Raw genomic sequence first — 25,986 nt, forward strand, 5'->3', positions numbered from 1 at the left:
AGATCCAAAGTGATAATTTGGGCAACTAACTATGGGTTTCCAAATTTTTCTATTAGAAAAATGAATACCACATATATGTATTATAGGAAAATATAGTGCTAAGTTTTTTATTTGAGATCTTTCTGGGTTTTGATAGGGAATTTGAATATGTGTATCACAAGCTCTAGAAATTCCAAATGTTCATCTCAGATACCAGGTGGAAACCACATCTGTAAAATGTGGCCTTCTAAGGCTGCTCTCATCCTTACTACTACCCATTCTTGGTACACTCCTTTCATTCTCTTAGTTTAAGTTTCTGCCTGAGATATGTTAATGTCATAGGTCATTGTTCATTCAGACAAAGGAAGTTTTCAAAGTTCTTGGTATATTCAACTCCTAAGAATTCCTACTGACCTAGACTGTACTTAAGGTAGCTAACATGACTTAATATTAACTATTCCATGCTAAGTAAGTATCTTCTCTGTGGCTTCTATTACATCTCCAAGTATGAAATTACAGATCCAGCAGAGTTGCAATTATTGGGCATCTCGTCTTTCCTCTGTTAATTTCCCATTAACACTGATGTATTCAGATTTCATTAACTAATATAGTAAGTAAAAGTTGGTCAGACTCTTCTCATTCTTCCTATTCTACTGTAACAGACCTGCTGCTGGGTGAGGCCTCTCAGTTTCACCTGTTGATCTGTCCATGGACCATCTAGGAAAAATATATCGATAATTAGAACTAGATATTGTGCGTCTATTTAAATAGACCTCTTCAATTAAACTTAAATCTCCATCTCAAACATTAATACTCATTTGGTCTGACACAAAACTTAAGATCTTACAAGGTTTTAGGATTATATCAAGTAGCTCAACATCTAGGCAAGTTTGGAAATGTGAAATCTAAAAAAAAATATAAATCATTCCTTTTTCACTAGGTTTTCTTGACCAAAATTGTCATCTCCCCAACCTCCCTTTTTCTCCAAATTAGTATTTGGGTCTTTCTTGTTAATTCCATGTGCATTAGCTGTGAACCAGTATTAGTCAATACCACATTAGAATGATCTGGCTGGGGGCTCCCATGTGAGTATCCCTGTGTTCTATAATGTTTTTCTTGGGGGTGGAGGATTGGAGTAATAATAATAATATTCATCCAAGAATATATAAATTATGGAAGCAGCATGACAACATTAGTGTGAGAGATAAAAGTACATGAAAACATTTGAGACAAGATGGTTCTCAGGACCACAGGTTTGATCATAGATTGAATGAAAGTAATTAATGACTATAAAAGGTCATGCCACTCAGAAGAAAGACTGGTCAACTCTGGAATGGCTTATAATACCAGATATTGATATCAAAAGTAACTTAATATTTGAATAGGTAGGCCTCACAAACATCTGGAAATGAAATATTGTAAGCATAGTGTTTATTTCCAAACTGCACATAAGTTTCAATGAATATTTCTGTATAGGTTTCTCCTTTAACATATTGTGGAACATAATATTATTTCCCTTGTGTTGGCTTTGGATTTATTTTGCTTTTCTTTTTTCTAGGTTCTTGATGTGGGAACTTGGATTGTTAATTGAAGACATTTCTCTTCCTTAACATATGCACTTTATACCATAAACATCCCTCTAAGTACTGCTTTAGCTGTATCACACAAATATTGATTAATTGTACAATTGTTTTCACTCCATTTACTTTTGTTTTACTTTTGTATAATCTCTGAATAGATTATTTTGAAGTGTGTTGTCTAGCTTTCAAGTGCATGAAGATTTTGATGTTATCATTATGTGATTTCTAGTTTAATTTCACCGAGGTCAAAGAACACATGAAATATCATTTTATTTGGATTGGTGGAGGTTTATTTTATGGCCTAGGGTATGGTCTGTATTAATGGATGTTCCTTAGGTACTAAAAAATTGCATTTTGCCATGGATGGGTGCAGCTTTCTTCTTAATGTTGATTTATCAAATCATCATCCTTCTGTATAAAAAATGTGTTTAGTTCTTCCATATTCTTGCTAATTTTGTGAATAGTTGTTCTATCAACACAGAGAAGTTTTGAAATATCTAACTATACTTGTTGATTTGTCTATTTATTCTTTCAGTTCTATCAGATTTTCTTCAATATTTTGCAGCTCTGTTGTTTGGTGCATACACCTTTGGAGTTACTGTATTTTTATTGTTAGATCAACCTTATATCATGATATAATTTCCTTTTCTGTGTCTATAATTTTCTGAACTCTGAAGTCTATTTATATGCTTCCAACATAGCCACTCCTTCTTTATTTCATTAGTGTTTGCATAGTATATCTTTTTCAATTTTCAAATATTTTTCTAATAAGTTGTGCATGATAGCAAAATGCATTTATACATTTTGCTATATCATACATAAATGAAGTGTAATCTCTCATTTTTCTGATTATACACATTGTAGGAACACATCAGTCATGCAGTCATATATGTACATGAGTAAATAATGTCTGTTTCACTCTCCTAGCCTGCCTACCTCCATACCCCTTCCCCTTCCTTCACTCCCTTCTACCTAGTATAAACTCTATTTTCCCTATTCCCTGATCATTATTGTAAATTAGCATCTGCACAGCAGAAAAAAAACATTTGGCCTTTGTTTTTTGGTTTGGCTTATTTCACTTAACATCATATTTTCCAACCCCATCCATTTAACAGCAAATGCCCAAATTTCATTCTTCTTTAAACCTGAGTAATATTTCATCACATATATTTACCACATTTTATTTATCCATTCATGTGTTGAAGGGCACCAATGTTGGTTACATAGTTTAGCTATTGTGAATTGTGCTGCTATAAACATTGGTGTTGCTGTGTATCTGTAGTATGCTGATTTTAACTCCTTTGGGTATAGACCAAGGTGTGGGATAGCTGAGTCAAATGGTGGTTCCGTTTCAAGTTTTCTGAGGAATCTCCATACTGCTTTCCATAATAGTTGCAACATTTTGCATTCCCACAAACAATATATGAGTGTACCTTCTCTCTACATCATCACCAACATTTATTGTTGCTTATATTCTTGATAATTGCTATTCTGATTGGAGTGAGATGAAATCTTCAAGTCATTCAAATTTTCATTTCTCTAATTGCTAGAGATGTTAAACTTTTTTATACAAATGTTTTTTGATTGCATATCTTCTTCTGTGAAGTGTTTGTTCAGTTTCTTAGCCCAATAAATGGGCCCATTTATTGGGCTAAGAAACTGAACAAACAAACAAAAATAAGGAAGAAATTCCCAGAAGCACAGCCACTGTCACTGCTAGATGCAACAGCCACAGTGGACCCTTTATGAGCACAGAGGAGGCATAAGGGAATTAAAGGAATCCATATTATTTAGAGGACTGAGGAATGTCTGGGTCAGGAGAGTTTAAAGATCAAAAACACTGCCTGACTAAACTAAAAATTTCCTGTGCAATATGTTCGTGTGTGAAGGAATCCTCATCTCTCATGGAGACATATGGAGGACAGAGGGAGGAACACATTTTTAGAAGTGGTGCAGAAAGCCAGGAGCTAAAGGAACTGATTTCTGGCAAATCTGAATCTGGCCCAAAATACAGGTCTAGCAAACCCACATGTACAGTAGAGAATATGCCTATTTCAACAGGAGAAAATTGGTTGTGTAAAGAGGTTTATATAGGGGACAAGTGGTTATAAAAATCATTTTGACTTTCCACTCCCCTTGCAATTGAACTGCTTCGAGAACCTGCAGGGAGACACTGAGATGGCTGTGAATTTGAAAAGGTGGGGGTTGAGGAGATGGCTTTTGGAGACTGAATCCAAGGCCAGGAACCATGCAGTCCCCAGGTGACCTAGTGAACTAAAAATTGGCTCCTCCTCCACATGAGTGGAGCTCAGGGCATATACCTGGGATATAATCTTTCACCATGGAGCAGCAATTACTGGGCCCCAGAGGTGTACTGATTTAAAATCTCCAGACCAATTCCATTCAGTAAGAGTCTGGAGCCTACCTAATCCTCAACCTTGCCTCCAGGAGTTGGGCCTCTTGGATTACGTGTCTCACCCAAGCAAAACCACCATGAGGGTGGAGTGAGTACTATTCTCCAAAATTCCCAACCTAACTGCTGAGAAAGAAAGCTGAGAATTTTTTAACTCCAACGGACATAATTCTTCAATTTTGCATTAAGATCTTTTCTTTCTTTCTTTTTTCCTTTTTACTTTTCTCTGCTTAAGTGTGACATTTTTGTTTCATAGGAATTTATACATATTCATATTTGTTATTTTTTCACATTTCTATCATTTTTTGAAAAACAGTTCTTTTTAATGGGCCAGTTTTTGGGAGACTAAGAAATTTTATAAATATATTTCAATTTAAAATTTTATTATTTTATTTTTACAATTAACATTTAAATTTTCACTTTTTTCTCACTTGTCTGTTTCCATTGACTCTTTCTCTTTTGCCCAATTTCTGCTAATGCCCAGTTTCTCTTCTCTCTTTCAAACTTCCTTTAATTTTTCACTTCTACCTTCTCTCCTCTTTCTTCATACTCCTCAAATTCTACATCACCTCTCTTTTCTCCTTGTCCTCCATTCAAATGTATAAACTCTTTTGCAAACTACATGTTTTTGGTGTTGCAATACCTGTCTCTGTCATTTGACTTTAGGGTGACAGCACTTTATGTGTCATAACAGAATATATTTGGGTTAATGCTGTATATTTTTTGATTGCCTATTGTTATTCTTTTTCTCTCCCAAAAGAATGAGATACTGAAAACCTTCTGGAACACTATAAGGCTACATAGCAGATAATCAACTGACTCAGATCTATACCATTAGAAGGGTACACACACAAACAAAATGAAAGAGCAAGGTAAAAACTTGACCCAAACAAACCAAGATACTCCAATAAGAGAATCCATCAACACATCATGGAAGATATGTCAAAGAAGAAGTTCTGATGTGCATAATTAAACTAGGTAAACCATGATGTAAGGAGTAGAATCAGAGAGGAAATCTAAGAAGTGAAATATCACATCGATAAAGTGAGATTCAAAAAAAAAAAAAAAAGAAATCAAGAACAAAGTTTCAAAATGAAGAAACAAATAAACCGTATAAAAATTCAATGGAAAGCATCAACAGAAGGCTAGGCCACTGAGAAACCATAGTTTCTGGCAATAAAGACAAAAATACATGGTCTTAAAATAAAATTGGAAAGACAATGGACAAAATTTCTGAGAAATATGTGATAATATAGAAATCCTATGAAACTGAAATTAAATCAATTTAATATTGATTGGAATAGATGAGGACTCCAATTTATAAAACAATAAAATGCATAATTTTTAAATAAAATGATACAATGAAATATCCAAAAACTAAAGAATGAAAGTGGAAATCTGATACAGGAGGCTTACATGACCACAAATATTCTAAATTACAATAGACCCACACCAAGGCACATTACTATCAAATGCCTAATATATATAAAAAGGGATAGACATTAAAGATTACCAGAGAAAAATGACAGGACATGATTAGAGAAACACAAATCAAGATCTGAACCAAATTTGTAGCCCAGACTCTCAAAGCTAGCAGATTATGTAATCATAGATATCAGTCTCTGAAAGAAAATGAATGCCACCCAACAATACTCTACCCGGCAAAATTAAGCTTCACATATGAGGATGAAATAAAAATCTTCCATTAGAATTTGACTGCAGTGTGGTAAACCACTAGCTAAATATTGGAAACTCATATCACAATCATGAATTGGAATCTTCAATATTTCAAAGTAGTTTCTCTCCTAGTTTTGTGAGTGTTCCAATGCAATACCAAGCAAACAATGTCAATCTGAGGAGAGATTGATAAAAATGATTCAAACTTCTTCGTAATAGATGAGTCTACAATAGCCATAAGTGAAGAAGTAAGGAAATGCTTTGTGATATAGGACAAAAAGTGTGATTTTCCACCATAATTAAGACTATAGGAAAGAGCAAAGAAGACAAGTGATGACAGAAAATAAGCCAGAAATGTAGGTCCTGTTCTTGGGAAGTTTAGCAAATGATTTAAAAATTATATGTGTATATAGATCATTATTTTCCATAATTTTAAATAACTACAGTTGAATTAAATTCGGAATAAGACTATAACTCTTCTGTAAAGTAATGTAAGAGATTATTGTTGAGTTTGCAATATAAAAAGAAACATGAGACACATCAACCACAAAGTGAAGGCATGATGACAAGTATAAGAGAAGGCACTTTGTTCATGAAAATATACCAAAAGGAGAATGGAAGCACAAGTAGAATTTGGAGAGTATCATTCAATAAATACATCTGAATCTGAAAAAATATTCAGAATATATAAATGTAGTCAACTGTTTAAAAACATGCTCCCCCAGTAATTCACATCTCCCAGTATCCAAACTCTTTCCTATGTGAATTTTTGGTGTGTTTTCACAAAGAGAAGGTATCTATTTCCACAAAGAGAAGGTATCTATTTCCTTTTCAACTAAGGTATCTTAGTTGAAAATTAAAAGATAAACCATCTAAATGGGTGATTCTAAAACTGATAGTGGGCAAGTAAAAATACTCAAAATTAATAAGTATAGGAATATTAAAATATTTTGAGGATTTGGGGACATGTAAAGTAAAATCACCCCAGGTGGAATAAAAATCACCCAATACAAATTCTCATTTCAGAAAAAAACAAACAAACAAACAAAAAACTAATACAATGGTGTCACATGGAAGGTTTACAAAATACATGGCTACTAACAGTGAAAAACAAGTTTCTGTGCATTCTGCTGTCCTAATTCTATCCAGCTACTGCCTGCCTGTCCCACTGAAGAGTAAAAGAACACGCTTATGAAGGCACCTGAAATCTTATATGCAGAGGACATGCTAGGGATATTGACTTGGCCCCATAATGTCCTTGCACGTTTCAAAGAAGCACCCATGAAGGATACTGAGTAGGAAACCCAATGGCCACAGCCATCCTCTATGCCTGAATTTTCTCTTTGATCTGCTTCTCATTGAAACTGTGGGCCAGAACCACAACCCCTCACTGCAGCTGGTAGTGGAGGGCAATCAGGTCAGGGGGCTGCTTCTGCTTATTTGCCAAGGCACAAAGAACTGGGTCATCCAACAGAACTGGGGAACTCTGATCAATCCTGGAAGGAAAGACACAAAGGCTGAGGCCAAGTTAGTTATGAGGTTTTCATTTATTTCTCTTTATTTCCAGGAGGGTCTAAGGGTGTTTACTATGGTTTCAATTCAAAGGTATTTTACCACAGAGCCAAATGCAAATGCCTATTCCTTTTTATTTTTATTTTGAGGCAGGATCTCACTCAGTTTCTGAGGCTGTCCTCAAATTTGCAAACTTTCCACCTCTGCCTCCCCAGTCACTAGCATTACAGACAAGTACAACTATACACACTCATAGAACACACTCAGGTGTTGAGACCATTCTCTATAGGAATTTTCAAATGCAGTGCATAGTCAAGCAGCATCAGAGTCTTATATGATCTTCTCAGAAATGTAAATTCTCCCCTCTCCCAGAGTCATTGAGACTGATCTTCTGAAATCTGTGTCTTGAAGGAGTATAAATAGTTCATTACCAATGGCATTTTTATGTAAATTCCCTGATATTCTCATTACCATTGATTGTCTCATTCAGTTCCAAGAGCACCATAGGCAACCAGAACAATGTCTTTTAAATTGCAGAAATCCAACAGCTCCTTCTAGTTGTGATAAACATGACATTTTATTCTACTGTACAAAAGAGAAGGTATTTTATTCTATTTAGTGTTAAAGTGAATATGAAAATATACGAGGGTAGGAATGATAGTACAGTTAAACATACATTATTACCTTATGTACATATATGACTGCATGACGGATGTGATCCTATAATATGTATAATCAGAAAAATGAGATTACACATCATCTATATACAATCTATCAAACTGTATAAATACTTTCTTCAGTCATCTACATCAAATTAGAATAAACAAAACTTTTAAAAAAAGAAAAAGTCAAAGGAAAGGAAACAATGTTTTTTAAAAAGTTGAAACCTGATTTTCAAATTGTACCAGAAATCAAGAATTTGATTTATGATTCATAAAAATAGGTTTGAAAGCCATTTGTTAGCTATTCTACAGGTGGCATTTGGATAAATTTGTTCACCAAAGCAATGAAACCAGACTCCAGAACTCAGGAAGATTAGACTAATTCCCCCTAGACATAATCTGTAAGAACCAACTCCAATTAGTACTTGTCAATGTGGGCCAAATTGATCCCAAATTGAAATCTCCTCTCTGCAGGAAAAGATCATAAACAAATGGAGGCTTGGAATTTTGAGGCAACCCGACTCTCAGTCAACAGTAAAGAGATGATCCTGGGCAGGCCTCTGAAATCTTCCATGGGACTCAAAAAAAAAAAAAAAAAAAAACAAAAAAAAAAAGAAAAACAAAAAAAAAACCAGAAGGCAGGTTATGCATGACCTTCATCTCCTGCCTGAGAAAATTCACTCACTCCCTTAGTAGGTGACTATATTCAGATAGAGTAATGAAAATATGCTATGTGAGAGATCATCTTTATTCATTGGAGATATTCTCTGAGGACTCTAAAAGTGAGTAGTTGAGTCTATAATACACTTTAATGAGATTTAGAATGTGCTACATATAAATATGCAGATATACTAAGAAAACAACATCTCACAGTGAATCCAAGAGTCAACAATGTTAGATACAGGGTAGAAAATACGCATGTGCTTTGTCATGCTCTCAATTTTTCTGTGTGCTTCAAAATTTTCATGATAAAGATTGGGTAAAATTAATACTAAAATTATTTTCAATTAACTAGCATTAATATTTGAAATGTATAGTGTGAAATCAAAATATGTAAAATTTATGAATTTTTTGATATATGTTTTCAAATCAAAGTCTATTACTCCATGAAAGTTGTCAAAAAGTAAGTGAGAGGAAACAACAATGCAAAGAACTGATGTGATTACACAGTGGATTTGATGTTAGAAAGCATGGAAGAAGGGTAAGATGGAGCCAGGCAAAAGGTCAACTGTGAATTCCGGTTAAAGTTCCCGAATGTGTTTATGAGCATTGATCTTGTAACCTTCTACTTTACTGAATTCACTTATGAGTTCTAAAAGTTTTCTCTTGGAATTTCCTGGTTCCTCTAAGTATATAATCATATCATCAGCAAATAGGGATAGTTTGAGATCTTCTTTTCCTATTTGTATTCCTTTAATTTCTTTGGTCTGTCTAATTGCTCTGGCTAGCGTTTCAAGTACGATGTTGAATAGAAGTGGTGAAAGAGGGCATCCCTGCCTTGTTCCATTTTTTAGGGGGAATGCTCTCAGTTTTTCACCATTTAGAATGATATTAGCCATGGGCTTATCATAGATGGACTTTATAATGTTAAGGAATGTTCCCACTATACCTATTTTTTCTAGTGTTTTGAGCATGAAGGGGTGCTATATTTTATCAAATGCTTTTTCTGCATCTATTGAAATAATCATGTGATTCTTGACTTTAAATGCTCATAATTCCAATGCATTTTTATACATAAGTGATGAATCCTCAGAAAGAGAAATTATGAAAACTACCCCATTCACGATAACATCGAAAAAAATAAAATACTTGGGAATCAATCTCACAAAAGAGGTGAAAGACCTCTACAATGAGAACTACAGAACACTAAAGAAGGAAATTAAAGAAAACCTTAGAAGATGGAAAGATCTCCCATGTTCTTGGATAGGCAGAATTAATATTGTCAAAATGGCCATACTACCAAAAGTGCTATACAGATTCAATGCAATTCCAATTAAAATCCCAATGATGTACCTTACAAAAATAGAGGAAGCAATCATGAAATTCATCTGGAAGAATAAGAAATCCAGAATAGCTAAAGCAATCCTTCACAGGAAAAATGAAGCAGGGGGTATCTCAGTACCCGAACTTCAACCTTATTACAAAGCAATAGTAACAAAGACGGCATTGTATTGGTACCAAAATAGACAGGTAGATCAATGGTACAGAATAGAGGACATGGACACAAACTCAAATAAATACAACTTTCTAATACTAGACAAAGGTGCCAAAAATATGCAATGGAGAAAAGATAGCCTTTTCAACAAATGGTGCTGGGAGAATTGGAAATCCATATGCAACAGGATGAAACTAAACCCATATCTCTCACCCTGCACAAAACTCAACTCAAAATGGATTAAGGACCTTGGAATCAGACCAGAGACCCTGCAGATTATAGAAGAAAAAGTAGGTCCAGATCTTCAACATGTCGGCCTAGGACGAGACTTCCCATAGCACAAGACATAAACAGGACTCCTATAGCACAAGAAATAAAAAAAAAGAATCAATAACTGGGATAGATTCAAACTAAAAAGCTTTCTCTCAGCAAAGGAAACTATCAGCAATGTGAAGAAAGAGCCTACAGAGTGGGAGAGAATCTTTGCCAATCATACTTCAGATAGAGCACTAATCTCCAGAATCTATAAAGAACTCAAAAATATCTACACCAAGAATACAAATAATCCAATCAACAAATGGGCTAAGGTAACGAACAGACACTTCACAGAAGATGTACAAGCAATCAATAAACATATGAAAAAATGTTCAACATCTCTATTCATAAGAGAAATGCAAATCAAAACCACCCTAAGATTCCATCTCACCCCAATCAGAATGGCGATTATCAAAAATACAAGCAACAGGTGTTGGCAAGGATGTGGGGAGAAAGGTACACTCATACATTGCTGGTGGGGCTGCAAATTAGTGCAGCCACTCTGGAAAGCAGTGAGGAGATTCCTTAAAAAACTTGGAATGGAACCACCATTTGACCCAGCTATCCCACTCCTTGGCCTATACCCAAAGGACTTAAAATCAGCATACTACAGAGATACATCCACATCAATGTTCATAGCTGCTCAATACACAATATCCAGATTGTGGAACCAACCTAGATGTCCTTCAATTGATGAGTGGATAAAGAAACTGTGGTAGATATATACAATGGAATATTACTCTGCCATAAAGAACGATAAAATTATGGCATTTGCAGGCAAATGGATGAAATTGGAGATCATCATGCTAAGTGAGATAAGCCAATCTCAAAAAACTGAAGGACGAATGATCTCGCTGATAATTGGATGATGACACATAAGGGGGAGGGTGGGAGGAGTTAGTGTTAGGGTTAGGGTTAGTGTTAGGGAGGGGGGCACAAATGGAGGAAGAAAGGACTGTTTAGAGGGAAAAGAAGGGTGGGAGGGGTGGTGGCGAAGGGAAAAAATAATAGAATGAATCAAACAACATTACCATATGTACATTTATGATTATACAAATGGTGTGCCTTTGACCCATGCGCAAACAGACAAACAACATGTATCCCATTTGTTTACAATAAAAAAATTAAAAAAAAAAAGTTCCTGAATGTGGGTTTTGTTCACCATCAGTATTACCATAAACAAGTAATTCCTCCCAAATCTATTTCTTTCATGAGCTCTTTATTTTCTTCTAATTTATGCTTTTGAATTGAGAAAGTTTATATAAGAGAACACAAGCACTCAGGCACCCACCTCCACACAAATGCTGACCAGTGATCTTCTCTTATTTTCCCTCTTGTCTTGCTCCCTGCCCTTTCTTGTGTACAGGCCTTTGATTGTAGACACAATACCTTACACACCACATTCACACATCTAGTCTCTGGTCATGGTTCATTGCTCAAGGACAAGCTGATCTTGACCCGGAAGTCAAACAAATAACCACTCTCCTTCTTGATCACCTTACATCACCAGATCTCTACAAAACCTAGGCACTAAGATCTTCCCCCGTTTTTCACTATGGAGTCACCCGGTAGAAATAAAATTGAGACTCCTCCACATCATTCACCACAGTGGCACTAATTTCAGTCACTTCTTTTCAACAAAGCCAAATGGACAGAGGCACTGGACAAATTAAATCCTGGCTGTGGTGAAGAAACAAGGAGATGACTATGAAGAAGCGATGAGGCTCAGCTGTTGCAGACATGCTTATACCTGAGACCTGTTTTATTAAAGATCATCACCAGCTGCCTGAAGTTAAAGTTAGACACACTGATGGACTTGGCCAACTCTGCATTCTTACACTTCTCCAGGATTTAGACAGGAAGGGTTGTGAAAACTCATTTCTACAATCAACAATGTCAATATAAATGCAAGATAAGACTTTAAAGAGGAAGACTGTCAAGAAATGGCAACAACATTGACTAAATTTTTATTAAGAAGGGAAAAATGGCAATGGTGTTAGGGAAATTGACAGCCACGAAAACTATTTGAGTCTTCCTTAGAGAAACACTGCATGTGGAGGCAGGAGTTGCATGCCCTCGCTGCCATCAGTTCTTCTCCTCTATTACTGCTTTATTCCAGTAGTGCATTCCTGCTCACAAACTCAACAAATCCTCTTTAAAGATAATGATGTTTAGACAGAATTTCAGGAGAAAGCATGACCTGTATGCTGCCCTGTGTGGTCAAATCTTCAGACACTCACCTCCCTTATGGCACAGAGATCCACAGTGTCATATCTTATTTTTTCCATTTTCAGCTCTTGAATAAAGGTCTTCCCCTGGCTGGAATGGAAGTGATCATAACAGCAGTCTTCCTGAATTCCTATGTCCACCAACAGCAAAGATGCTAAGTGTATCTATGGGATGGGAAACCAATTCTCCATAAAGTTAGTGGAGCATGCCTCTATATTCAACTTGCATTATGTTACTTTTCCTGTCCCTATGCATTACCTTGTGAAAATGCCTCTCTTTCACCTGGAAAGTTCATGGGTACTTGAGATTGATCTCCTGGGATAATGGATTTCAGTGGTGACCCAGGCTACAATGCACATTATCTACCTGGAAACACGAGGATCCTCAGATATGTATGTGTAGCTAAGATGGTCCATTAATTTTCTATTCATGGTTGATTTGATACTGTAAGATTAAAAGAACCTATCAACTATTATGACCATGAAATTGAGCTTTCCCTAATTCAGTTGATTTTATAGTGTATCACCATCAATGAAAAAGTCTAGGACAAAAATCAAGCAAACCTCTAATAATGCAGACATAATTCATGAATACTCAGACACATTTCTGAAGATGACTTCTATTCGTTAATCTAAATGGTTTGGACTTTCTATAATTCGTGAAGATTAGGTTTATACCAATTTATAATAGATGCTTATTTCAACTCCCTTCAATAATGATGGTCATGCTAATGCTGAAAGTAAATAGATTTTATGATACAAATGGTCTACCTTCATTGATAATGGATGATGAATAACATACAGGACAACATAGTCAAAGTGAATTTTTTAAGTGATCTTTCCAAACAAGATTGGATTGGAGTAGCTCTCACCCATGAAAAGTGCTCCAGAGCTGCAGAGATTAAATAAAGGAAAATGTAGTGGATTAACATGTTACCCATATTTGAGGGAACTGGATTATATTTCTGGTTATTACTAGTCAACCAATCAAAATATCGTAGGAATTATTCAAGAGATATTATTTTTATCAAATGAAGTATTGAATCCCTGACTTCCACTTCATACAGAATTCAAAGCTACTGCTAGTCCATCTCATCCATTCATTTCACATGATGTTTTTTTTTTATTTGCAGAGCTGAAAGGAAACACATTTTAAACATTTTAATATGTACTAGACAAAAATCAAAACACTTTAGCTATATATTCTTTACTACTCATTGACTGTTCTAAATTGTTCTGTGATAACAAAAAAAGCTAAATTTGTTATTCAGAATAAGAAATTTTAGAAAGTCACCACGCAGGCAATAAAAATATGATCCTGTAATAATTCTCTCTGATTCCACAAAAATACAAAATCATAGTGTTGATTGTAGAATCAGGAAAGTAAAAGAACTTTAAAGTTACAAATTTTGAGACTGTGAGTAGCAATTCATAATCATTCTCTTAGTTGATATTGGATCTTATATGTGAATAAACATTGTACCAATGTTCACATTCCATCAACAACTAATCACCAACATTTTCACTTCTTCAGATCATGTTGCAGTAATTTTTACACTAAAGAAAGAAAACTTTGATGTAAAGAATATGTCTTCTCTCTTCACAGTGCCATCAGCTATCTTGCCTCTAATGGCCATTCCTACCTCCTCTTCTACTTGGTAGGCATACACACAAACAATATGGCAGAATCCAGCTTCTATAGCTATTTTGGTGGTCCTTTTCATCTTACTACTAGGAACCTCAAGGAACAAAAAAATGAAAGTATTTTAGAATCATATTATGAGATACAATGCATAGTGAGCAAAATGTATAATTCATTAGGCTGAAAGGAAAAATATTTCCAAAGTTTTCCTCAGGTGACCTTGTAACTTGATAAGGGACTAGTCTGCTAAATTTTGCATGCCCATTTTTCTCATCTGTAAAACATAGGAAAATAGCCAAAGATCAATTTCAAATGTCATGGGCAGGAGTGAACTGACAAAACTCAGGTTTTGCCCATATCTTATTTTAGTGATGATTTTGTGGTAATGATCTCCAATATATTTTGTCTAGGACTCTCCTAGTTAATGACAAAGAAATCTATGCCACTCTCACTGCAAATAAACTGATAGTTTGCAAAATATACAAAAAAATCAAAAACTTTAACACAAAAAAAAACAATTAATAAATGAGCAAAGCAGCTAAACAGGCATTTTTCAAAAGTAGATATGCAGTCAGTAAGTACATGAAAAGATGTTCAATATCTCTCATCTTTAGCAAAAGCAAATTAAGATTTTACCTCATTCAAATCATAATGGCAAATTTCTACAAAACTGAGATTTTACCTCATTCAAATCATAATGGCAAATTTCTACAATACAGTAACTAAATATTGTTGAGAATGTAGGGGAAAAGGTACACCCAAGCATTTCTGCTGGAACTGCAAATTGAGACAACCATTCTGGAAAGCACTATGGTGATTCCTGAAGAAACTAAGATTGGAAGCACCATTTGACCCCATTTTGCCACTTCCTCAAATATATGCAAAGGAGCTAAAATTGGCATATTACTGTGATGCAGCCACATCAATGTTTATAGTAGCTCAAATTACAATATCTAAATTATGAAACCAAACAAGGTGCCCTACACAGATGAATGGATAAAGAAATTGCAACATATATACAAAATGGAATATTATTCAGCCATAAAGAAGAATGAATTTATGACATTTGTCAATTACTGGATGGATCTGGAAACTATCATCCTAAGTGAAATAAAGAGTCCCAAAAAATCATATGTCAAATGTTCTTTCTGGTATTTGGATGCTAACACACAACAAGGGCGAAAGGGAATGGAAGAATAGAATCTTAGAGGATTAGAAAACCAAGAATGAAGGGAAGAGAGGGGGAGTAGAATGGGAAAGCCTATGGAACAAACCTGACATATCTTTCCTATATCCATATGTGAATACATGACAATGAAACTCCACATGGTGTACATCCACACCTTGGGACCCTATTTCATAATGTTATGATCCATGATTTATAAATATGTGAAAATACACTCTACCATCATATATAAAAAGAAGAAATTTAAAAATTCAGGTTAAAACCCTGACATTTGTTGTGACTTTGAACTGAGGGCACTGGGGACACAATAAGTGTCACTCAAACAGTCATGTTTCACTGGGGGCACAATGTCATGAGGAAGAGGAAGCTCTGCTTGGCAAAGCAACATGAGGGATGTAGGGAGGTGCTGCCTGTCCAGCCCATCACTGCTGGACCCTCCCCATAAACATTCCTCAATAAGGACTTATGCCTTGTATGCAGCCCTCAGATATTGTCTCTGGTCTTTGGTAACCTCTCACACTGCCCTGGAATAATTGAATCATGAACATAAATGTAGAATTTAAAATAAACTCCACTGTTTAAGTCTTGCAAAGGAAAACATTATATCAAGCCTCAAGAAACTGATCTCTTGACACACCATTGAGTGTCCAGAGTACAAAAATTTGTTCCAGTCTCGTTAACTTACCTTCTCCTTATTCAGATGGTCATTTATCAATACAACACACATAAACAATGACCAATAATTCACAACTACCATTTTGAGCTCAGAGTTCGACTTATCAGGATGTTATATTATGCATTCAGCTAAATTTTCCACATTTGAGAGCACACAAAAAATTTTACTCAGTCAAGGTCCACACTATCTGTGAGATGCTGAAGACTTCTTCACAGTGGAAAGGAAGTATCCCCATCGTTTATTCTATGCTTCTCATCTCATGTACCTTTCTCTACACAAATGCCTCCAGATCTTGCTGATTAGAAGGAAAAAATATTTCTGACGTATATAAATATAGAAACAAGTCCCAATGCAAACCAATTGCTGACATTCATCATTCTACAAAGTTGGTGAATAGAATAAAATGAGGGGGGCAGAGGGAATGCTCAGAATACTTAATAGGTGACCACAACATCAGGGACTGATGTAGAACAATGTCTGACCACTGTCTACTGTACATGGATTAAGTATAGCCTGAAGAAAAAGAGAAACATGTGAGCCCCCAGAGTAACATAGAAATCAAGTAACCTGATGGCCCAAATTGGATTCTGTTCTCCCTATGTCAACTTTTCTTTGAACCCTCAACCCAACCCCCTTCTGTTTCCTCTTGCATTTCATAGGTGCTAAAGCCCAGTCCAGGAATGGAGTGACCTTCATTGAGTTTCACTTACTGACATTTGGGAATTTATTGCCTGTCACTCCTCAGACTGAGCAGGTTTTGCTTCTCTTTGTCATCAGACTTACAAAATAACTAGAATTCAAGACCTAACTGCTTGTGTAATTGTTAACCAATTCTACTTGCTTTTTAATAGTTAACCAATATTATATAGGCAAGTGAGGTTAAAACACTTTTCCACATTAGATGAGAGAACTGGAACCATTGCACTTATTTCATATGGGAAAAAATTCATCTTAATTACTACTTAGTGATAAAAAAGTGTTAGTTTTTGTACATTTTCTTCTTACAATATTATTATAAGTTATTAAAAATATTGAACAATTATTGACTATTTCTTAGTCTGGAAACCTCACATTCCACATTGTTTCCATTTTCTTTGTTTTTTTTTACTCATTTTTGTTTTTTTGGATATGATGAAGCAACTTCTTGATCATAAATTATTAGAAATTATAAAGTAAAATACCCCATTCTCACAAACAAAAAACTTTTTAAAAGTTTATGGAGCATTGTTTGGAGTCTCAGAAAAATAATCAAATACTAAAATGAACAAAAGTTAAACTTTTAATTTTCTCCTGGATAATGCATTTTCCATAATTCGACTTCCAGTTCCCAAGAGGATTCAGGCCTAACCAGTGTGCAGTAAAAACTACATTCACTGTGGTTTCCTGCTCAGTGGAAGACAAATGATTATAGGCAGGGCAAGTCAGTTTGCAGTAGGTAAACAGAGGCAAAAGTTTATTATGCCTCTCGCATGTTGGATAAGAATCAGAAAATTATCAATATGTAAGATGCAAAATTAAGACATTTTATATAATTTACTACCTTGTTCAAACTTATCCATAAAAGTTAAAAACTGGGAAAATCTTAAATTATTATGAATTTGGGAAGAGTCGTATGAAGGTTGATACACTGATGGATTGGAATATATGAAATGTTTAAGATTAAAAAACCTTTTAATTGGGTTAAAAGAGAAGGGAATCAGGAACAGAATATGTTCATAAATGATGCATGGTATAATAGGAAATTCTACAAACTCAAGTAGTCATTCTTTCTGCATAGTGAGATGAGGAGTAACCCAGTACTTGCTTTTTAATCACCCCGAGAATTATTTGTCACTTTTATAATTTGACAAAGTGTATACATGCATAAATTTAAATGGTCTACATTTCACACAGACCCTATTTTCTTGCGGTTTAGATTATGTTAAATAAAGCCCTTTCACAGTCACACATTATTTGATAAAATGAACTGCCTTACCTCACAGACATGCACACACAGAATATTTCAAAGGACTGTTGGACACATTTCAAATTTTGAAACTCACATAAAGAATCCAAGGTTAAAATTGAAAACAATATAGTCTTTATAACTTTCTTACTGGCAATTTTCTATTTTTCTTTGTAATGAAAATGTTCATTGCTGCGATTTGTTGAATTATGACACGTGTGAACTTTTCAGTTCTGTGTGCTATGTCACACTGCTTAGTGAAGAATAAATAAATATGAGATACTATTGAACCCTATGGCCTTTCTGAAAAGTGGGACTCAGTGATTGCTGAATCTTCTTTATGTTGTTCAGTCCTCTGTAATTAATGTTTCACTTTTGTAATCTAAGAAAAGTATTTACTTGTAGAAGGTGAAGAACTTTGACCTTGAAATTTAAAAGAAAGAAATTTCCTGGCACATAACTTACGCAGTAAACTCTCAAAATTTTCAAACTGTTTTCCTCAGTGTTACAAACTTCACTGAGAGCTCACAGTCTTCACTCTGTTCATTTACTACTGACATTTCCCCTGTCGTCTCCCATGAAATAAAAATTAGAATTATGGCATCCCATGACTTTACCTGAGTTGTGATTCTTGGACATTTTCTCCATCTCTCTTCACTCTGAGATGAGAATATTTGTCTGCTCTGATCCTGGTCTCCAGGTGGTCTACATGGACACTGTCACATGTGCCCAAGACTCTGCTGCACATAGGGCAGAAAACCTTTGCTCCACATACACAACACCTCACTAGTCACCTCACCCATCTTCCAAGCTAAAATCAGTCTTGGGGTTTATTGAGAAATAAAAACCCAAATTTAAACACAGAAAAAGAAAAATAATCAGATTTCAACAGTTATAATATCTTCTGTCCATATATAAAAATTCATATCACTTAAGGAGTTTATATTCATCCATAAATATCTCAGATTCTCAAGTGATAAATTCTGAACAGAATTTCTCTGTCTAAAATATATCCAACCAATCCCCAACTTAGAGAAATTTTACCATATCTTTGATAGAACCACTGTGCTATTCAATCAGAGAGAGGGGTTATTCCTATATTATATACATAATTTTGCACACATAAATTCATGTAAGATATTAATCCACATATTTATGTTGTTCTAAACAAGGATTTTGAGACATTGCAACATTGATATTGTTTGGCAAATATTAGGAGAGGGATCTACCATCTCAAAGATTAGAATGAAGAATTTGGGTAGGCCTTCATATCACCAATCCCTGTTTCTGCTGAGACATACACTTCCCAAATTGTCTCTCCATTGAGTTTGACCTGCTGTGCACATCCAAGATGATCAGCCCAGCTGTTTAGCAAAGGCTCCAAGTGGAAATCAGATGACTCCTACCTTAGGATTTCAAGTCTAATTTGGAGCATGGAAAAAAATATATTAAAAGTGGTTTGTGACAGTTTGCTCCATTAATAAGAACAAGTGTGAAGTTGTAACTATGCTGGAGAAAAGTCTGGTATTCAGCACATTCTTTTCTTATTCTACAAACTAGAAATTTTCTGTCAGAACCTTAAATATCCAACAATAAGAAAATATTAAATTTATAAAGCCTAAGTGAGAACCATGTTGTGACATTATGCAACTCAAAAATGAAAACCAATAAAAGCTGTTTTTCATGTTGCATAAAGTACTGACCATTGTAATTCTAAAAAATACTAGGTTGTGATTTTTCTGTTGTTAAGAAACAGAAAATTCAACTCAATTTGTTTTAAAATTTGAGAAAATTGATTCAGGTCACTAATTAGAGGGAACCAATGTTACTTTCCTAATAATTATATTAGAAATATTGATATCATATTATGCATTAAGGGAAAATGTAGTGCCCGGTACTTTTTTATAAACTTTCTACTTTTGGATAAGACATTAATGTGGTCCTCTAAGGCTACTATCATATTGAGTCTGTTACCTTACCACTTCTTAGTACACTTCTTTCATTCTTTTTCTTTAAATTCCTGCCCAAGATATGTGGATGTCACCTGACAATCTTCGTACAATTAACTAAAGTTTTCAGTTGTTGGCATTTTCAACTCCTAACAATTTCTACTCATACCTACACAATGTCTGAGGTAACTAAGATGAAATTTTAACTTTATTCCATACTAAGCATGTCTCTTGCTCTGTTGCTTCTACTACATCTCCATCTATAAAATTCCTGATCCATCAGAGTTGCAGTCATTTGGTCTCTCTTCTTTCCTCTGTGAAGTTCCCATTAAAACTGATGTATTCACATTGCATTAAATAATAGAGTAAGTGAAAGTTGGTCGGACTCCTCTCTCTCTCTCTACATTTGCCCTGTAACTCATCTGCTGCTTGGAGAGGCCTGTCTTTTTCACCTATTGGTCTGCCCTTGTACCAATTTTCTAGAATAAACCTGAAACTAATGAGAATTTATTGCTCTTCTATTTATTAGGACCCATTCTCTTAAAATGAATTTGAACCCCAAACACTCATACTCATTAGGCCTGAAATAAATCTTGAGTAGTTACAAGGTTTTAAGTTTGTTAAGCAGGCCAAAGTCTAAGCAAAACTAGAATCCTCAAATCTAAAGAAATAATTGATTTTTCATTATGAACTCATTTACCAAGATGGTTATCTTCTCAACAACCCTTTTCATACAGATTATTTCTTTGGGTCACTCAGGTTAATTCCATTGATATTATCATGTGATCATCATGTAAAAGGGGCTTTAACCCAGTCCTAGTGAATGCCACATGAGAAGGATCCTGTTGGGGGCTTCTCAGCAAGTATCCTTCTGTTCTATGAAGGTTATTTTAACAAAGTTGTTTTCTCATCCTAAAGTGGTTAATGTGTTGACTGCTCTTCTCCCAGTATGAAAAAAACAAAAGTAACCACTAAAGATAATAAGTTTCTTCTTGAATCCCCTGCCCTTATTGCACTTTGTCTACTTCTAAGAGCAAGCAGAATCTTTGAAAACTGCTAAATTCAACTGGAGGTATAAACCCCTTTGGTTTCTAAGGGTTGATCATGGTATGTGCAGATGCTTCAGCAAAGTTTAAAAAGCCTGAAATTTGTCATCTTCTCTTGAAGAATCATGGTCCATTTTTTATGGTCTGGAAAAGACTACTGGTAATTATTCTAATTATATTCATTAAAAATGATATTATATTTCTTCTATTTTTGATGGTTTGCAAAGATTTTCTGGATAAATTTTCTAAGGTACATAAAATCGGTACCTAATAAATGTGGGGCCACTTTTATTTATTTTCTTCATCTTTCATATGCCATGAAATCTGGTGTTTCCTGGACTTTGAGTAACATGCTGCTTCTCTGAATTGCAGAGGCCTTTCATCTAATTTCAGCAACTATCTAAAAGGTTAAGTTGCATGCCTGGCTGGGAGGATGAAGCAAGTGTTTTAGAAAGGGTAAGAACAGACTTGTATTTGTACAGACACAGTATTTGGAAGATACTGGGTACAGGATCTTCCAAAGATTGTGACCAGAGGAAATGCAGTGACTTTTAGTACAATTACTTTGTAATGCAAAAAAAAATTGATAGTTCTTTTGACATCACCTATGGACCAAGACCACATTGTTCTAGGCAGCTTTGGCAATGGCAGGCATAATAAACTGAAATTACCTGCATTTGGATCCCCACTTTTCTTTATTGTGTCCTTTCTCATTTCTTTATATAACTGAATCTTTAGAGATCTTGCGTAGTCTTCAGTCACCACTCTAATGTTTTTTGATGTTCCCATGGGACAAATTTGAGCTTTTCTAATGCAACATTTTCTCACATCACTCTATAGTCTACATTTCCAAGCCATTTATGAGATTCCATCCAGTGAATGCACCCAAATAGGGATAAATATTTCCAAATATATTGTAATTAAGGTTGTTTCAGTTTTTCTTTAAATACTAATCAGGACTATAGCTGTGGCATTGCATAAATATGCAAACAGTTCCTTTTTGTCTCCATAATATAATTACCCAAAGAACATTTAGTGGAAGATGAAGGACAGAGTAGAAGAGGGAAACAAAAGGAGGGAGTTAGGGCAAAAGGGAAGGCATGGGGAAGTGACTGGGGATAAAACATCTACCCTATTATGCTATTCCCATGCATGGGTATAACACAGTAAATCAGTAAATCAAATAGTCCACACATATAAATATATGTTATACAATTTGAATTAAATTTACAATAATAGAAGGGAGTTCTGGAAATCAGAACAAGCACATCAGGGAGAAGGATCACAAAGAGGGGGAAGGTATTGAGAAATGAGGTTGATCAAATATTATGTGCATATGTAAATTTGGAATCATGAATCCCTTAATACATATAATTATAATGGACCCAAATCAAAAAACAAAATATTTTAAAGATATTTCCCAAGCAGAAGATAAGGATAAAAAAGTGACACCCTGGGAGCTCCGTTGTATTTACTGAGTGGGGTAGAATCTGCCATTACTAAATTCATGAACAGAGCATATAGAAAATGTTTATTTTAATTATAACTAAATGATTCAATTTGTTTTCCCTTTGTGAGAACTGAACAAGAAAAAGTTACAGAGATAAGAATTCACTTGTATTCATCTCCCTTAGCTATATCAGTCAAACCATGAAAGCTAAGAAATTCCTTCTATTTTCATATTCTCAAAGAAATGAGAATCAGAGTGTACCATGTTTATTTACTTACTGCAGGAAGACATCTCCATTTACGCCAAGTTTAGTACAAGGTCAAGTTCAGATATTGACCAGTACATTGCTAGCAATGTCATTTACTTTTCACTAAGTCATTATTTATTCACTGTTCATTACACAGGACATGGTGCTAGATTCAGATAATGAAAGAATGTTGATTATAAGAGACACTTGTAAATACCAGGAGCTCACCATATCGTAATTAGAACTACATATGTCAGAAGCAGCACAATGGAAAATCATTACTTCTTGAAATATTTAATATGTGATGAGAATTGCCAATGTCTTGCTACTGTATATTGACATTATGTATCTAATTTGTCCTTCCTTTGCATTTATATTAACAAAGATATTAGTAATAGTAATGGCATATCTGCCAATATTAAAGCACATGTAATTGTGCACTATCTAATCTCCTTTCATTCATCATCTTTTTTGTATTATGAATTATAACTCCCACAGGCACAGGTCCATGTATTCCTTGTTTATCCTCGCTTATACTATATGTCCAATGCCAGATTCTAGAATCACAAAGCATCAAAAACAAGTAAAGATTTTGTCTTTTCTATTATTTTTTGTTCAACAAGGGTGTTTCTTCTGCACACTGTTGACTTGTGCAGAAGAACAAGTCTCTCTTCTCAAAAACTGTTTTGTCTTTTGCATTGAGATGCCCACATTTTCAAACTTCAAACCACATGTACTTCCAACAGCATTAATGGAAGACATTTGATGCCAAATTAGTGTCTGGGTTCTGATTGAAATGGCACTGAAAAGGAGGAAATGACTTCAAAATGAACAAAAAAAGGCCATATGTCTTCCAAAGTTACTTATGACTTAAAGGTAACATATCGAACATTTGTGTTCAGGCCGTGAAAGACCTTCATGTCTTCCACAGGCAACTCAAAGTCAAAAACTTATCACACCATTGGAAAATTTTTAGCATATTTAGTCTGCATTTTGCCAATCCTAGAAATCCAGTGAAATCAGATAAACTTCCAAAAGTTATTAAAGATAATCAAGCAAAACACAGAAATGAACAATATGTATCAGGTGAAAATTAATACAAATCACTTTTGGCCTGTAATATAGAGAAACTTCATGAACTACAGACAACAAGAAATCTCAATGAGATACGGTTGCCAAATAACACTAATTTTATTCACGTTTACTGTGTTCATGTATTAAAAGAGCCAGAAAAATCTAGGGCAAAATTTTGAAAAATGTCAGATAATTTAATGGTTTTCAAGGATACATTTTGATATCTATATACCATTAATAAAAAACAAATTGCAAAATTGATTTTTGTTCAACATTTTAGAAAGGAATTGTGAAAATACAAACAATATTCTGTTCAAAAGCCAAAGGACCTAGATCAAAGAGAATCATCTTGTCTAAATTTGAGACACTTTAACATGAAAGCAATTTTCATTCATTGTTAACATACTGAAAAATATACATACTTAAATCCTTAGAAATTTCTTTAAAAATGGTGTGAGAGTAAAATGTTCAACATGTAACAATTGGTGAATTACATAAGCAGCAATCTCTGCATTCTTTTTTAAACTTTTTTCTACACTTGGAAATTCTCAAAATTAAAAAGTATAAGTTATTTAAGGCTTATCAGAATTATCACTCTGCTATGAATAAATCTAACACAATTTATACAAATGCCTTCATAGATAAGTATTGCACTATGTTTAAACACTAACTAAATATAAGAAAATCATATCAGAATAATGGATTAGAACTTTTGCAAGTTTTCCTCCAAAGGTATTGAGCATTTGAATGCAATAAACTGCAAAAGAAGATTATGTATACAGATTGATAAAGTGAATTTAAATTTGTTGTAATAGATCAATGTAGAATAACCAAGTATTTTTAAACAAATGAAGAACTAGGGAAATTCATCACAGTTTGGACAGAAAGACTGGTTTTCCAATGTAAATAATACAATGGGAAAGAGAAAATAAGACAACTGATGAGAAAAACTACAGAAATGCACTTTTGGCTGCTGGGAAGTTTAGCTAGTCATTTTACAATTCTGTGTATATCTGGATATTAATTACATTGTTAAAAAAACTGCAGTTGAATTAAATTTGGAATTTAGGACTGCAACATTTTTAAAATTAATGTAATAGGATACTGTTGGGTTCTCAAATGAAAACAATATGACCCTCATTCTTCACAAACATAAGGCATGAAGACAACAATAAGAGAAGGATCTTTGTTCATGAAAATGTACCTAAAGGAGAATGAAAGCACAAGTAGAGACTGGGAGAACATATTTGAACAAATACATCTGCATCTGAAAAATAGTATCCAGAATACATAAATATGGTCAATTGTGTGCAAAAACACTCCTCCCAGTTACTCACATCTCCCAGTCTCCAAATTTTCCCTATGTGAACTTGTAGCACCTTTCACAAAGAGAAAGTATCTATTTCCCCCATTTCCAAGGTGTACCTTGTCTCTAACTTGCTGTATTCATTAGAACATGGCAGAAGCAGTGATGTTCCCAATCTGAGCAGAGGCATGAGAAGGCTCAGCAAGGACCCATTCACTTTGTGGGGAAAGTGCTATGTGATGAGGTGAAGCCTGCATCATCAACTGGTGGATGTCCTCAACTGTGGAGGGGAGCTCAGACACACCAGATAACAGGCATGAGAAGCCAGTGTAGCTGGAAGACATTCACAGAGTGCAGGTCAATTCAAGGCAAAGAGTTAAAACAAACAACAAGAGAGAAACAAATGTCTTTGCATGCAACTCAATACTGGGGGTATTTTTTTTTTTTTTTTGCAACTGTCCTAAGTAATGATTAAATACAGTTCTCCTACATGAAAATGAAAAAAAAACCCAACCTATTTAAATGGGCGTTTCATAAACTGACAAGCAACAAGGTAAAATAATGAAAATTTTAAAAATGTATGATTTTTTAAAAATATTGATTTGGGGAAAGGTAATAAAATCAGAGTTCATAGAATAAAAAAATCACCCAATCAAAATTCTCATCTAAGAAAATAAAAACAAATACAAATATGTCATTTGCACAGGGTCACACAACACATGGACAACAATGATAAAAACCAAATCTCTGGGCTTTATCCAAACCTACTACTATCCTTCCTTCTATACTCCATATCACATTATAGAGAATGAGAACACATTACTAACAGTATCTGAAAACCTAACTATAAAAGATATTCAAGGGATATTGACATGACCCAAAAATGTCCTTATATATTCCAAAGAAGCACACACGGGAAGAATACTGTTTAGCAACCCAAATAC

At 34.6% G+C, this 25,986-nt stretch overlaps 1 long non-coding RNA gene and 1 pseudogene across 2 annotated transcripts in view; one reads left to right on the top strand and one right to left on the bottom strand.

Moving 5' to 3' along the window:
• The window catches only part of LOC306642121, a 770,670-nt gene that overhangs the window by 382,624 nt on the left and 362,060 nt on the right, over nt 1-25,986 (top strand). The gene's annotated exons all lie outside the window — the stretch shown is intronic.
• LOC306641334 (aldo-keto reductase family 1 member C4-like) overlaps nt 6,855-25,986 on the bottom strand; it is a 295,086-nt pseudogene continuing 275,954 nt past the window's right edge. The window contains exons 2-4 of the transcript XR_013766822.1: nt 14,078-14,260; nt 12,534-12,686; nt 6,855-7,168 (exon numbers count right to left, since the gene is read on the bottom strand). The product of XR_013766822.1 is annotated as an aldo-keto reductase family 1 member C4-like (transcript). The remainder of the gene's footprint in view (nt 7,169-12,533; nt 12,687-14,077; nt 14,261-25,986) is intronic.

Source organism: Sciurus vulgaris (assembly GCF_902686455.1).
Source record: "Sciurus vulgaris genome assembly, chromosome: 12".
Lineage (NCBI taxonomy): Eukaryota > Metazoa > Chordata > Mammalia > Rodentia > Sciuridae > Sciurus > Sciurus vulgaris.